This window comes from Nannospalax galili, unplaced genomic scaffold (assembly GCF_000622305.1).
Source record: "Nannospalax galili isolate Female #2095 unplaced genomic scaffold, S.galili_v1.0 scaffold159, whole genome shotgun sequence".
In the NCBI taxonomy this organism is placed as follows: domain Eukaryota; kingdom Metazoa; phylum Chordata; class Mammalia; order Rodentia; family Spalacidae; genus Nannospalax; species Nannospalax galili.
In genome coordinates, this window is record NW_008343239.1 from 1,376,784 (window position 1) to 1,386,937 (window position 10,154).

Consider the following 10,154-nt stretch of genomic DNA (forward strand, 5'->3'; position numbering starts at 1 on the left):
TGCAATGTATCTTTAGTGAGGCGAATAGGAGGGAGGGGGCGTTTAAACCATAGAGGTAAACCAGGCGCGGTGGCGCATGCCTTTAATCCCGGTGCTCGGGAGGCAGAGGCAGGTGGATCTCTGTGAGTTCAAAGCCAGCCTGGTCTACATAGTGAGTTCCAGGTCAGCTGGGGCTACAGGGAGACCCTGTCTCAAAAAGACAAAAAGGCAGAGGTGATTGCCACGCTCGAGGTGTCCCTCTTCTACCTCATTACAGGCAATTCAAGTGCTTTTTCCAAGGAGGATTTGAAGGTAAAGCTTTGACTCTCTTACCCTATTCTATTTTTCAAGTTTACCCATGCATGGGAAATACACATGTATGGGGAGAGAGAGAACTAGAGAGGCTCTTTGTAGCCTGAGTTGACCTTGAACTCATTATGCAGACCCAGTTGACCTCAAACTCACAGGGATCTGCTTGCCTCTACCTCGTCCTCCTTAATGCTGGGATTAAAGGCATGTACTACTGTGCCAAACTACATATAACATATATTTTTTGAAGCAGAATATCATGTAGTCCAGGCTGGCTTTGAATTCCTGATCCTCCTGCTTAAATCTTTTATGTGCTGGGATTACCAGTATGTGCTACCACACTCAGCTCAGAAAATATATACCTTTTATTATTATTATTATTGTTATGTGTATGTGTGTATCTGTGTATATGAGTGCAGGGGCCTATGGAGGACAGAAGAGGGCACTGGATCCCCTGGAGCTGGAGTTACAGGCAATTGTGGGTCTCCATGTGGGTACTGGGAACCGAACACATATCCTCTACAAATGCAGCAAGTGCTCTTAACCACTGAGCCACTTCTCCAGCCCTAGATAATAATAATAGAAAATAGATCATTTTAAGTTAAATTCGTGTTTGAGTCAAATCCTGTTTTTGTTATTCTTTTCTATTCTGTTCCACTTTTGAAACAGGATCTCACTCTGTAGCACAGGTTGACCTTGAATTCTTGATCTTCCTGTCTCAGCCTCCAGAATGTTATTATAGACATCCACCACCACACCTGGCTGGCTGTGTTCATTTTGTGTGTGTGTATCTACCCATGTGTGTTTGTGTGTGCACACTATGTGTGCACATGTGTGTGGAGGCCAGAGGTTGATGTCTGGTTTCTTCTTCAGTTGCTTCCAACCTTTTTCATTTATTTATAATTTGTTTTTTTTGAGATAGGTGCTCACTATGTAGCCCTGGCTGGCCTAGAACTCACTATGTAGACCAGGCTAGCCTCAAACTCAAAGCTCTGCCTGCCTCTGTCTCCAGAGTGTCCCCACACCCAGCCTAACCTTAGTCTTTGTGCTCAGGTCTCTCACTGAACCTGGAACTCACTGTTGAGACTGGGTGACCCCAGGATGTCTCTGCCTCCCCAGCACTGGGATTCCAGGTGAGTGTCTCCACGCCCCGCTTTTTGCATGGATGCTGGGGACCTGAATTCAGGTCCTCATACTTGCACAGCAAGCACTTTACCCTCTGGACTACCCTCCCAGATCTTCTGTGCTCATTTTTTGAGCCACATGCCAATATATTAAAACTACCCCTCATGAATGCCTCTTTTCATGAACAGTTCTTTTCATTTGCGGATGGCATGTGGCCATCAGTTTACCCAGTACCAGCATCACTGGGTTTGAGCATCGATGAAGTTTTCTGAGCTACACCATTCCCAAGATCTTTTTACCACTATTCTTCCGAGCTGTGAGATTTCTAATCTAACTTACATTAGATTACAATAATTATTAATTACTAATAAAAAATCAATAATATCAGACTGGAAAGATGATTCAGTGGGTAAAAATGCTTGCTATGCAGGCATGAGGGCCTGAATTTGAATCCTCAGCACCCATGTAAAAGCCAGGAGTGGCTATATGTGCCTATAACCCCAGCTGGGGGGCTGGGACAGAGAGGTGGATCCCGAGAGCTGCAGGACTAACCAGTCTAACTAAAATGGCAATTCAGGTTCAGTGAGAGGACTTGTCTCAAAGGACTAAGGTGGAGAGTAATACACAGGATACCCAATGTCTTTTGGCCTCTGTGCACGTGTACACACGCACACACACACACACACACACACACACACACGCACGCACACACATGAACACAGGCACAGATAAGTAAATATAAAATAACTTTTTTTAAATGAAAAAGATATTAATGTCGTTGGTTAACTCAACCTCCGTGTTTTTGCTCCAAGGTACCACCTGGGGATCTTCAAATGCTTTCCATGAGCTAGTGAATATTCAGTGCGTGACCACAGGGATTACTCACTTCCAAACAAATAGAACTTGATTTCCCTCTTTGGTTGTTATAATTCACCCTGTACATATATCTGTCATGACCCCAAAGGGTGTGTGCAATTATTCCAGTGTGGGAGAATCTCAGATGATTAAGGACAACCTCAGTGTTTTGAAGGTGTGACTGTTGTGGGCAGAGGCAGATAATTAATTAGATTTGAACAGTCTGTGTGCCCGATGTCTGTCCTTGAAACTAATTGAAGCCCTTCCAAAAGGAAAAAAAAAAAGGAAGAAAAAAAAGAAAAAGAAAAAAAGGATTACTTGTGTCCTTTAGAACATTAATCAAAAAACTTTAAAATGTTTCAATAATTCTTAAAATGTCAGTAATTGCCCTAGTTCCCTGTGCTTAAAGGGATTTATTAAGAGTTATTTTCCCATGACAACTTAAAATGAAAAACTCCAAGTTGAAAAAAGGAACTGGAGTAATTGGCTTTGATGAATTCAAGTTACTGTTCCACACTGTAACTGTGGGTGCAGAGAGTTTAAAGGCACAGACGTGCCCTGAAAATACAGTCACAGAATTAACCGGGTGCTGTGGAAGGGGATGGGGGACTGTGCTTGCATTTACCCCATAACTGGGTCAGCCCAGGCTTAATTCTTTCATGGTTTCAGGACTACACACAGTGCAGATAAGATCTCCTGCACTGGGCCAAAATACAGGAAAAGTCCCTCCCTGCTGGAGTCACACAGAACCAATCCAGCAGGATGCTTGCGGCGCTGGCATGGTCCTCCCAGATGCCTGGGCCAGAGCTCAAGACCAGCCTGGCCTGGGGTCTCCCATGGTAAACAGAGGGGTTTCCTTCTCACATCCTGTGGCTCTTTTGAGTGATTATCAGGCTTCTAGTAGCTTCCAGGGAACAAAACAAAGAAACAATGACATTTCCCAGCTTGGTTGAGTAAGACTCAGCCAGCCATTGGCCCATGGAGGAAGGATCAGAATAAGTAAACAGGAGTTTCTATTTTATTCTTCTTTTGTGGTGCTGAGAATTGAACCCAGAGCCTTGCACATGGTAGGCACACGATCTTCCACCAAGTTCCTTCCCCTCAAGTCCAAACCACAGTTTCCCAAAAGTAAGTTTCACTTTCTGTCTCTGTGTTCTGTCTCCATGTTCATTCCTAAATGTTCTTCCTGAACTGTAGCTGCTGATACTAAGTTTAGGATAAATTGTGAAAGACAAGATAACACTTGTCCATTAATAAAGACAGACTAACTAATAGACCGAAGATTGCACCAACTCCAAAGGGGTTTCTGGAAGTTTTTATGAGCTCCATGTGATGGGAGCTGGGAAATAAACCTGCTCTCCATGAAGTTGGCAACTGTCACCTGGGAACAAATGGAACACGGTTTGGTTCCACCCCCACCCCCACCCCCACCCATGGTCACTGCTCCCTGGAGATGCCTTGTTGTTTATGTCATTGTACTTCAGATCCAAGGCCCTGATGTCGGGCCTGTGTGATGGTTTGAAGAATTTGTACTCCATAATCCAGATGTTGAAAAACTGGTTTCCAAGATTCTGGTATTGAGAGCTGGTGGGACCTTTAGGAGATAATTACGTCATGGGACTCCACCTACATGAAGGGATTAATATAGTTAATCCCCTGAAAAAAGTGGGTCAGTTATCTCCAGAGCAGGTTGTTATGAAGGGAGCCTGGTGTCTACGCTAGCTCTCTTTCTCACATGTCCACTCACCAGTCCCATTCTTTCCATGTGATGCCATGGGGCCATGCTGTGAGGGGCTGTGGGGGGTGTGGCTCAGTGGTAGAGCAACTACTTAGTTTTTTGTTGTTGTTTTTGTTTTTTTGTCTTTTTGAGACAGGTTCTCCCAGTAGCCCCAGCTGACCTGGAACTCACTGTGTAGACCAGGCTGGCCTTGAACTCACAGAGATCCACCTGCCTCTGCCTCCCAAGTGCTGGGATTAAAGGCATGTGCCACCACGCCCAGCTACAGCATCTACTTACACTCTACCAGTGAGGGGCTGGAGGCTTGCCTCAGTGGTACAGCACCTGCCTAGAATCCCCCAGTGAGGGTTAGAGCACTTGCTTCGCATGTGCAAGGGCCTGGATTCCACCCACAACACTGCAAAATAAATAGCAACAATAATAATAGTAACTGCTTTTGACTGGATGTGGTGGCATATGCCCATAATCCCAAGCACTCCAGAGGCTAAATCAGGAGACTCTTGAGTTCTGGGCCAGTCTTGGCTATTTTATAAGACTTTGTCTCAAAACAAAATTAAAGATGTGACTGCCCAACCCCAAACATTCCAGCCTCCAGAACTGAAGAAAATGCTTTCTTTTATAAATTACCAGTCTCCGGTGTTTTGTTATGCCAGGGGAAAATGGAGTAAGCCTGTAATTGACCAGGTTTGGGTCCTATCTTCATCCTATTCCCAGCATCCAAGATAGAAAAAGGTTAGCTTCTGTATTCCGCAGCCTCTAGGGGACGGTTGGGGATCTGGAGGAACTGTACAGCAGGGGACAGGCCACTGCTAATGAGGAGTGAGGTGCCATTGTGCTGGGAGAAGATAGAAGCTGGGCAGCCAGATCCAAGCAGCAGGCCCAGCCTGGCAGACAATGCCAAGGGGCACCCCATAATTAGACTCCAGGAACTGAACCTGTGGGCTCCTCCCTCTTAAGAACTCCTAGGGCATCTACCATGGACCCCAATCAGCTGTCACATCCCATCACCAGCCTGGAGTTCACATGCACCTCCCAGCGAGGCATCCAGCTTCCTACAGTGATCTCTAAGGAAGCCTACACCATGCCAGGAACACAACAATTACTCAAAACATATGTGCCGACCAGCAATACGAAACCAATGACACATGTGAAGTCTAGCTGCGCGATTTTTCTGGAGGACTAGAAGAATGCCTAGGGAGATGCGCCTGCTGTGGAGGTCCTTGGGACCCCGGACCTTTTATTTGTCCTCTCTGGAGCACATGCTAATATACTGATCTCACGTGGAAAGACGGAGTTAACCTACACAGTCTCAGCTCACGTGAGGCCTCCAGTTCACAGCTTCTTCATTCTAACCCACCGTGAGTCTTTTCATATGACTTGCCTCAGACACTTCACGCCATGATTAAAGACAAATGTGTGTGTTGTTGAATTGTTCTTCAGAGTATCTTTGGTTAACCCCAAATTTGCTTTATAGTCTAGAATGTGTGTATACTCTATGTAAATTTTTTCTAGGGTTTTATATCTTGATAGTTGAAGATTAATATTTATTGATCATTTATTTTAAGTACTGCAGAAAGCCATAGTACAGCCTGCTCAGGACCTGTAAAATCTATTATAACATACTTTGAGGTAATAGAGAAGACTTTCTGTTATTTTGCAGTTATTTTGCCCATGATGTGGACATGCTATGTAACTGTGCCTTACTGCTGAATTAGGGCCCAAGCCCTTGCAAAGACTTAAAAAAGAACATTTTTAATGGGTACTGGAGAGGTGGCTCAGTGGTTAAGAGTACTGGCTGCTCTTGCAAAGGATCCAGGTTCAGTTAGTTCCCAGCACCTACATGGGGGCTAACAACCATCTGTAACTCCAGTTCTAGAGGCTACAGCACCCTCTTCTGGCCTCTTGGGCAACAGGCACACAGAGGTACACACATATATGCATGCAGACAAAACACTCATATATATAAGATAGAAAATAAATAACTCTTTAAAATCTTTATTACATTTGTTCATTTTTCTGTTTATTTATGGCATGCATGTGGAGGTCAGAGGGCAACTCTGGGGAGTCAGTTCTCTCCTCCTACCATGTAGATTCCAGGGATCAAACCCAGGTCATCAGGCTTGGTAACAAGCACCTTTACCCACTGAGCCATCTCACTAGCCCACTGTAAAAACTTTCTAAGCAGTTTTTTTTTTTTTTCTCAGTTTGATTGGAAGCAAAACATTAAAAGGCTTAGTATTAGATTGATTAAAGTACTGAATTTTCAATTGTCTGCAAGTATTCTTTGAGCAACCAAGGCATGGTGCTAAGCATTTAGTATGCATGAGGGCTAAATCAAGGAGTCTGGCCTTTTCAAGTTTTATCTTAGTAGAGGGACAGACCAAACAATCGATAAAAATAAGAGGTAAACTGAACATTGTATTCAAAGTCTCATTGTGGTGCATACCTTTAATCCTAGCACTCAGGAGGCAGAGGCAGGCAAAGCTTTGTGAGTTCAAGGCCAGCCTGGTCTACATAACAAATTCCAGACCAGCTGGGCCTACAGGGAGACTCTTTCAAAAACCAAAAAAAAAAACACAAAAAAACAAAAACCAAAGTCCCATGGTGGGGAAATTGCAGGAAGCAAAGGAGGAAGGAGAGTGGGGTAAAGAACACTTTAAGCAGGATGATCAGGGTAGGGATATAGCTCGATGGTATAGTATTTGCCCAGCATGCCTGAGGTTGTGGGTTTGATTCCCAGCAGTGCAAAACAAATAAAATAAATACTAGAGTGAGGGCAGGTCAGTGTGAGGGAAGAAGAGAGCAAATACATTAAGAAGAAATATGATTAGATGAGCCCGGAACGAATACCCCAAACGGTTCTCCACTCTCTAAGAACAGGTATGCTTGTTTTCCCTCTCAGTAGGCACTGTAGGTTCCATCACAGTGGGTCTTTGGGGACATCTCCTTCCTGCCTGCCTTCCTGCTGTTTGAGGATTGCATATAGGATATGTACCCAGAGAGGCAGTAGATTCCTCCTACAGAAGAAGTAAGTTCTTCTGTCTAAAGAAAGCTGTTCTTTAGCCAGGCGTGGTGGCGCCCACCTTTAATCCCAGCCTTTGAGTGGCAGAGACAGGAGGATCTCTGTGAGTTCAAGACCAGCCTGGTCTACATAGTGAGTTCCAGGCCAGCTGGGACTACAGGGAGACCCCGTATCAAAAGACCAGAAAGAAAAGAAAAATTTGTTCCTGGGGCTGGAGTGATGGCTCCATGATTAAGAGCACTGGCTGCTCTTGCAGAGGACCCGGGTTCAAATCCCAGCACTACTTGGCAGCTGCCAACCATCTGTAATCCAATTCTAGGGAATCCAACCCTCTCTTGTGACCTCTGTGGGCATTTCATGACACCGGCCGGTCTTTGAGAGATCGAGGCCAGCCTGGTCTACATAGTGGGTTCCAGGACAGCTGGGGCTACAAGGAGACCCTGTCTCAAAAAAGACAAAAAAGAAGAAATTTTGTCCCCAGGCTGGGGAGATGGCACAGTGAGCATGCAAACACAAGGACCTGAATTCAAATCCTTGGCTCCCATGAAAAAAGCCAGGTTTGGTAGCACTCACATGTAATCCCAGTGCTGGGGAGGGGAAGACAGAAGGACTCCTAGAGTTTGCTGGCCAGACAGTCTAGACTGGTCAGTGAGCTCCAGATTTAGTGAGAGACCCTGTCTCAAAAAATCATGTGGAGGGGCTGGAGAGATGGTTAAGAGCACTGGCTGCTCCTGCAGAGGAGCCGGGTTCAATTCCCAGCACCCACATGGTGGCTATGAACCGTCCTTAACTCCAGTTCCAGGGGAATCCAAAGCCCTTTTCTGACCTCCATAGCATTGCACGACATGGGTGCATTCACTTACATGCGGGCAATATGCTCATACACATAAAATAAAAAATAATAATAAAATAAATGAACCTAATCTTGTAAAAAAAAATCATGTTGAGAGCAGTAGAAGAAAGCACTTGGCTTTGACCTCTGCACTCTAATACATGTGTACACACAGGAACACACATATGCACACATACCAGAGAAAAATTTAGATTTATCATTTTTTAATATTTATTATTTTTATTCTATGTGTATGAGTGTATCACCTGCATATGTGTAAGTGCACCCATGTCATGCAATGCCCGAGGAGGTCAGAAGAGGGCGTCAAATCCCCTGGAACTGGAGTTGTTAACTGGTTGTTAGCCACCATATGGGTGCTGGGATTCAAACCAGTGGTCTTAACTGCTGAGACATCTTTCCAGCCCTATTATTATTTTTTAAATGATATGTGTGTGGGCGGGGGTGGGGGTGTGTGCATGTGAGTGCAGGTGTCCTCAGAGGCCAGAGGCATCAGATCTCTTGGAGCTGGAATTACAGGTGGTTGTGAGCCACCTGATGTGGGTGCTGGGAATTGAATTTGATTCTTCTGTAATTTGCACTCTTAACTGCTGAGCCACCTCTCTGTCCCTAAGCAGGAAAAATTGATCCTGTGAGTTTTTTTTGATAAAGATTAAAATTCTTTTTACATTTATTTATTTATTTTCTGCATGTATATGTGTATATGTGCACAGGCCTGCCACAGCACATATGTGGAGGTCAGAGAACAACTTATGGGAGTTGGTCCTCTCCTTCCGTCATGTGGGTCCCAGGAATTGAACTCAGGTCATCAGCCTTGGTAAGTTGTTTTTACCTGCTGAGCCATTTACCAACCAAAATAAAGGATTTTTATTTAATTTTTATTACATTTTAAAATTCGGTGTGTGTGTGTGTGTGTGTGTGTGTGTGTGTGTGTGTGATATCATAGTGTGGAGATCAGAGGACAACTTGGGGGAATCAGTTTTTTTACGGTTTCTGTCTGTTTTTAGACAGAGTCTTACTATATATCCTTGGCTGACCTACAACTTGTTATGTAGACCAGGCTGGTCTTGAACTCACAGAGATGCACCTGACTCTGCCTCCTGAGTGCTGGGATTGAAGGTGTGCACCACCACACCCAGCCTTTTTGAGACAGGATCTCATGTATACCAGGCTGGCCTGGAACTTACTATGTAGCTAAGGATCACCTTGAACTTCTGATCCTCCTACCTCTACCTCCCAAGGGCTAGGATTACAGACGAGTAACACTACACTCAATACTTTTAAAAAAAATTATTATTTTTCGGGTTGGGGATTTAGCTCAGTGGTAGAACACTTGCCTAGCAAGCGTAAGGCCCTGGGTTCGGTCCTCAGCTCCAAAAAAAATTTTTTTTATTATTTTTATTTTGTGTGTATGAGTGTATTGCCTGTATGTACGTTAGTGCACCCATGCTGTGCAATACCCTTGGGGGTCAGAAGAGGTCACTGGATTCCCCTGGAACCAGAGTTACAGATGGTTATTAGCCGCCATGTGTGTGCTGGGAATTGAACCTAGGTCCTTTGCAAGAGCAGCCAGTGCTCTTAATCATTAAGCCATCTCTCCAGCCCCTCACAATTTTTTTTTTAATATTGGAAATTTAAGGGGCTTGGAGGATGGCTCAGCGGTTAAGAGCACTGGCTGCTCTTTTAGGGGACCTGGGTTTGGTTCCCAGAACCCATATGATGGCTAACAACCATCCTTAACTCCAGTTCTAGGGGATCTGATGCCCTCTTCTGACCTCTGGGGTGATTACACAACTCAGGTGCACTTACATACATGCAGGCAATACACTTATACACATAAAATAAAAATAATATAAAATATTTTTAAAAGACTTGAAATTTAAGTACAATTCACCTAAGCTACATACTTAGAGAAAAACTGTAAAGGGCCAATCAATCTAAAACTCATCCCAATGAGCCGTCAGGCAATACTGGGGAATAAAGTATATTCTCTTGCACAAGGGTTTAGCAGTCACTACACCTAATTCTGCCTTGGGCCAAGGAAGCACTTGCTGAGTAGGAAATCCCCACCTATGATTACTGGGGAGTCAGAAATCCAGGATTGTTGTTAAAAAAGAAGCTGGTTTTGATACAGAATTCTCCCAGAATCACATGAGGTCTGCAGATGCCAAATCCTGCTGAGAGTCCAGGGTAAATCTGCAATTCCCTCGGTTTTTCTTCCCCCTGTTTTATCCAAAGCTGCAGCTTGGAGAGCTCAGCTCTGCCCCCTGGGATAA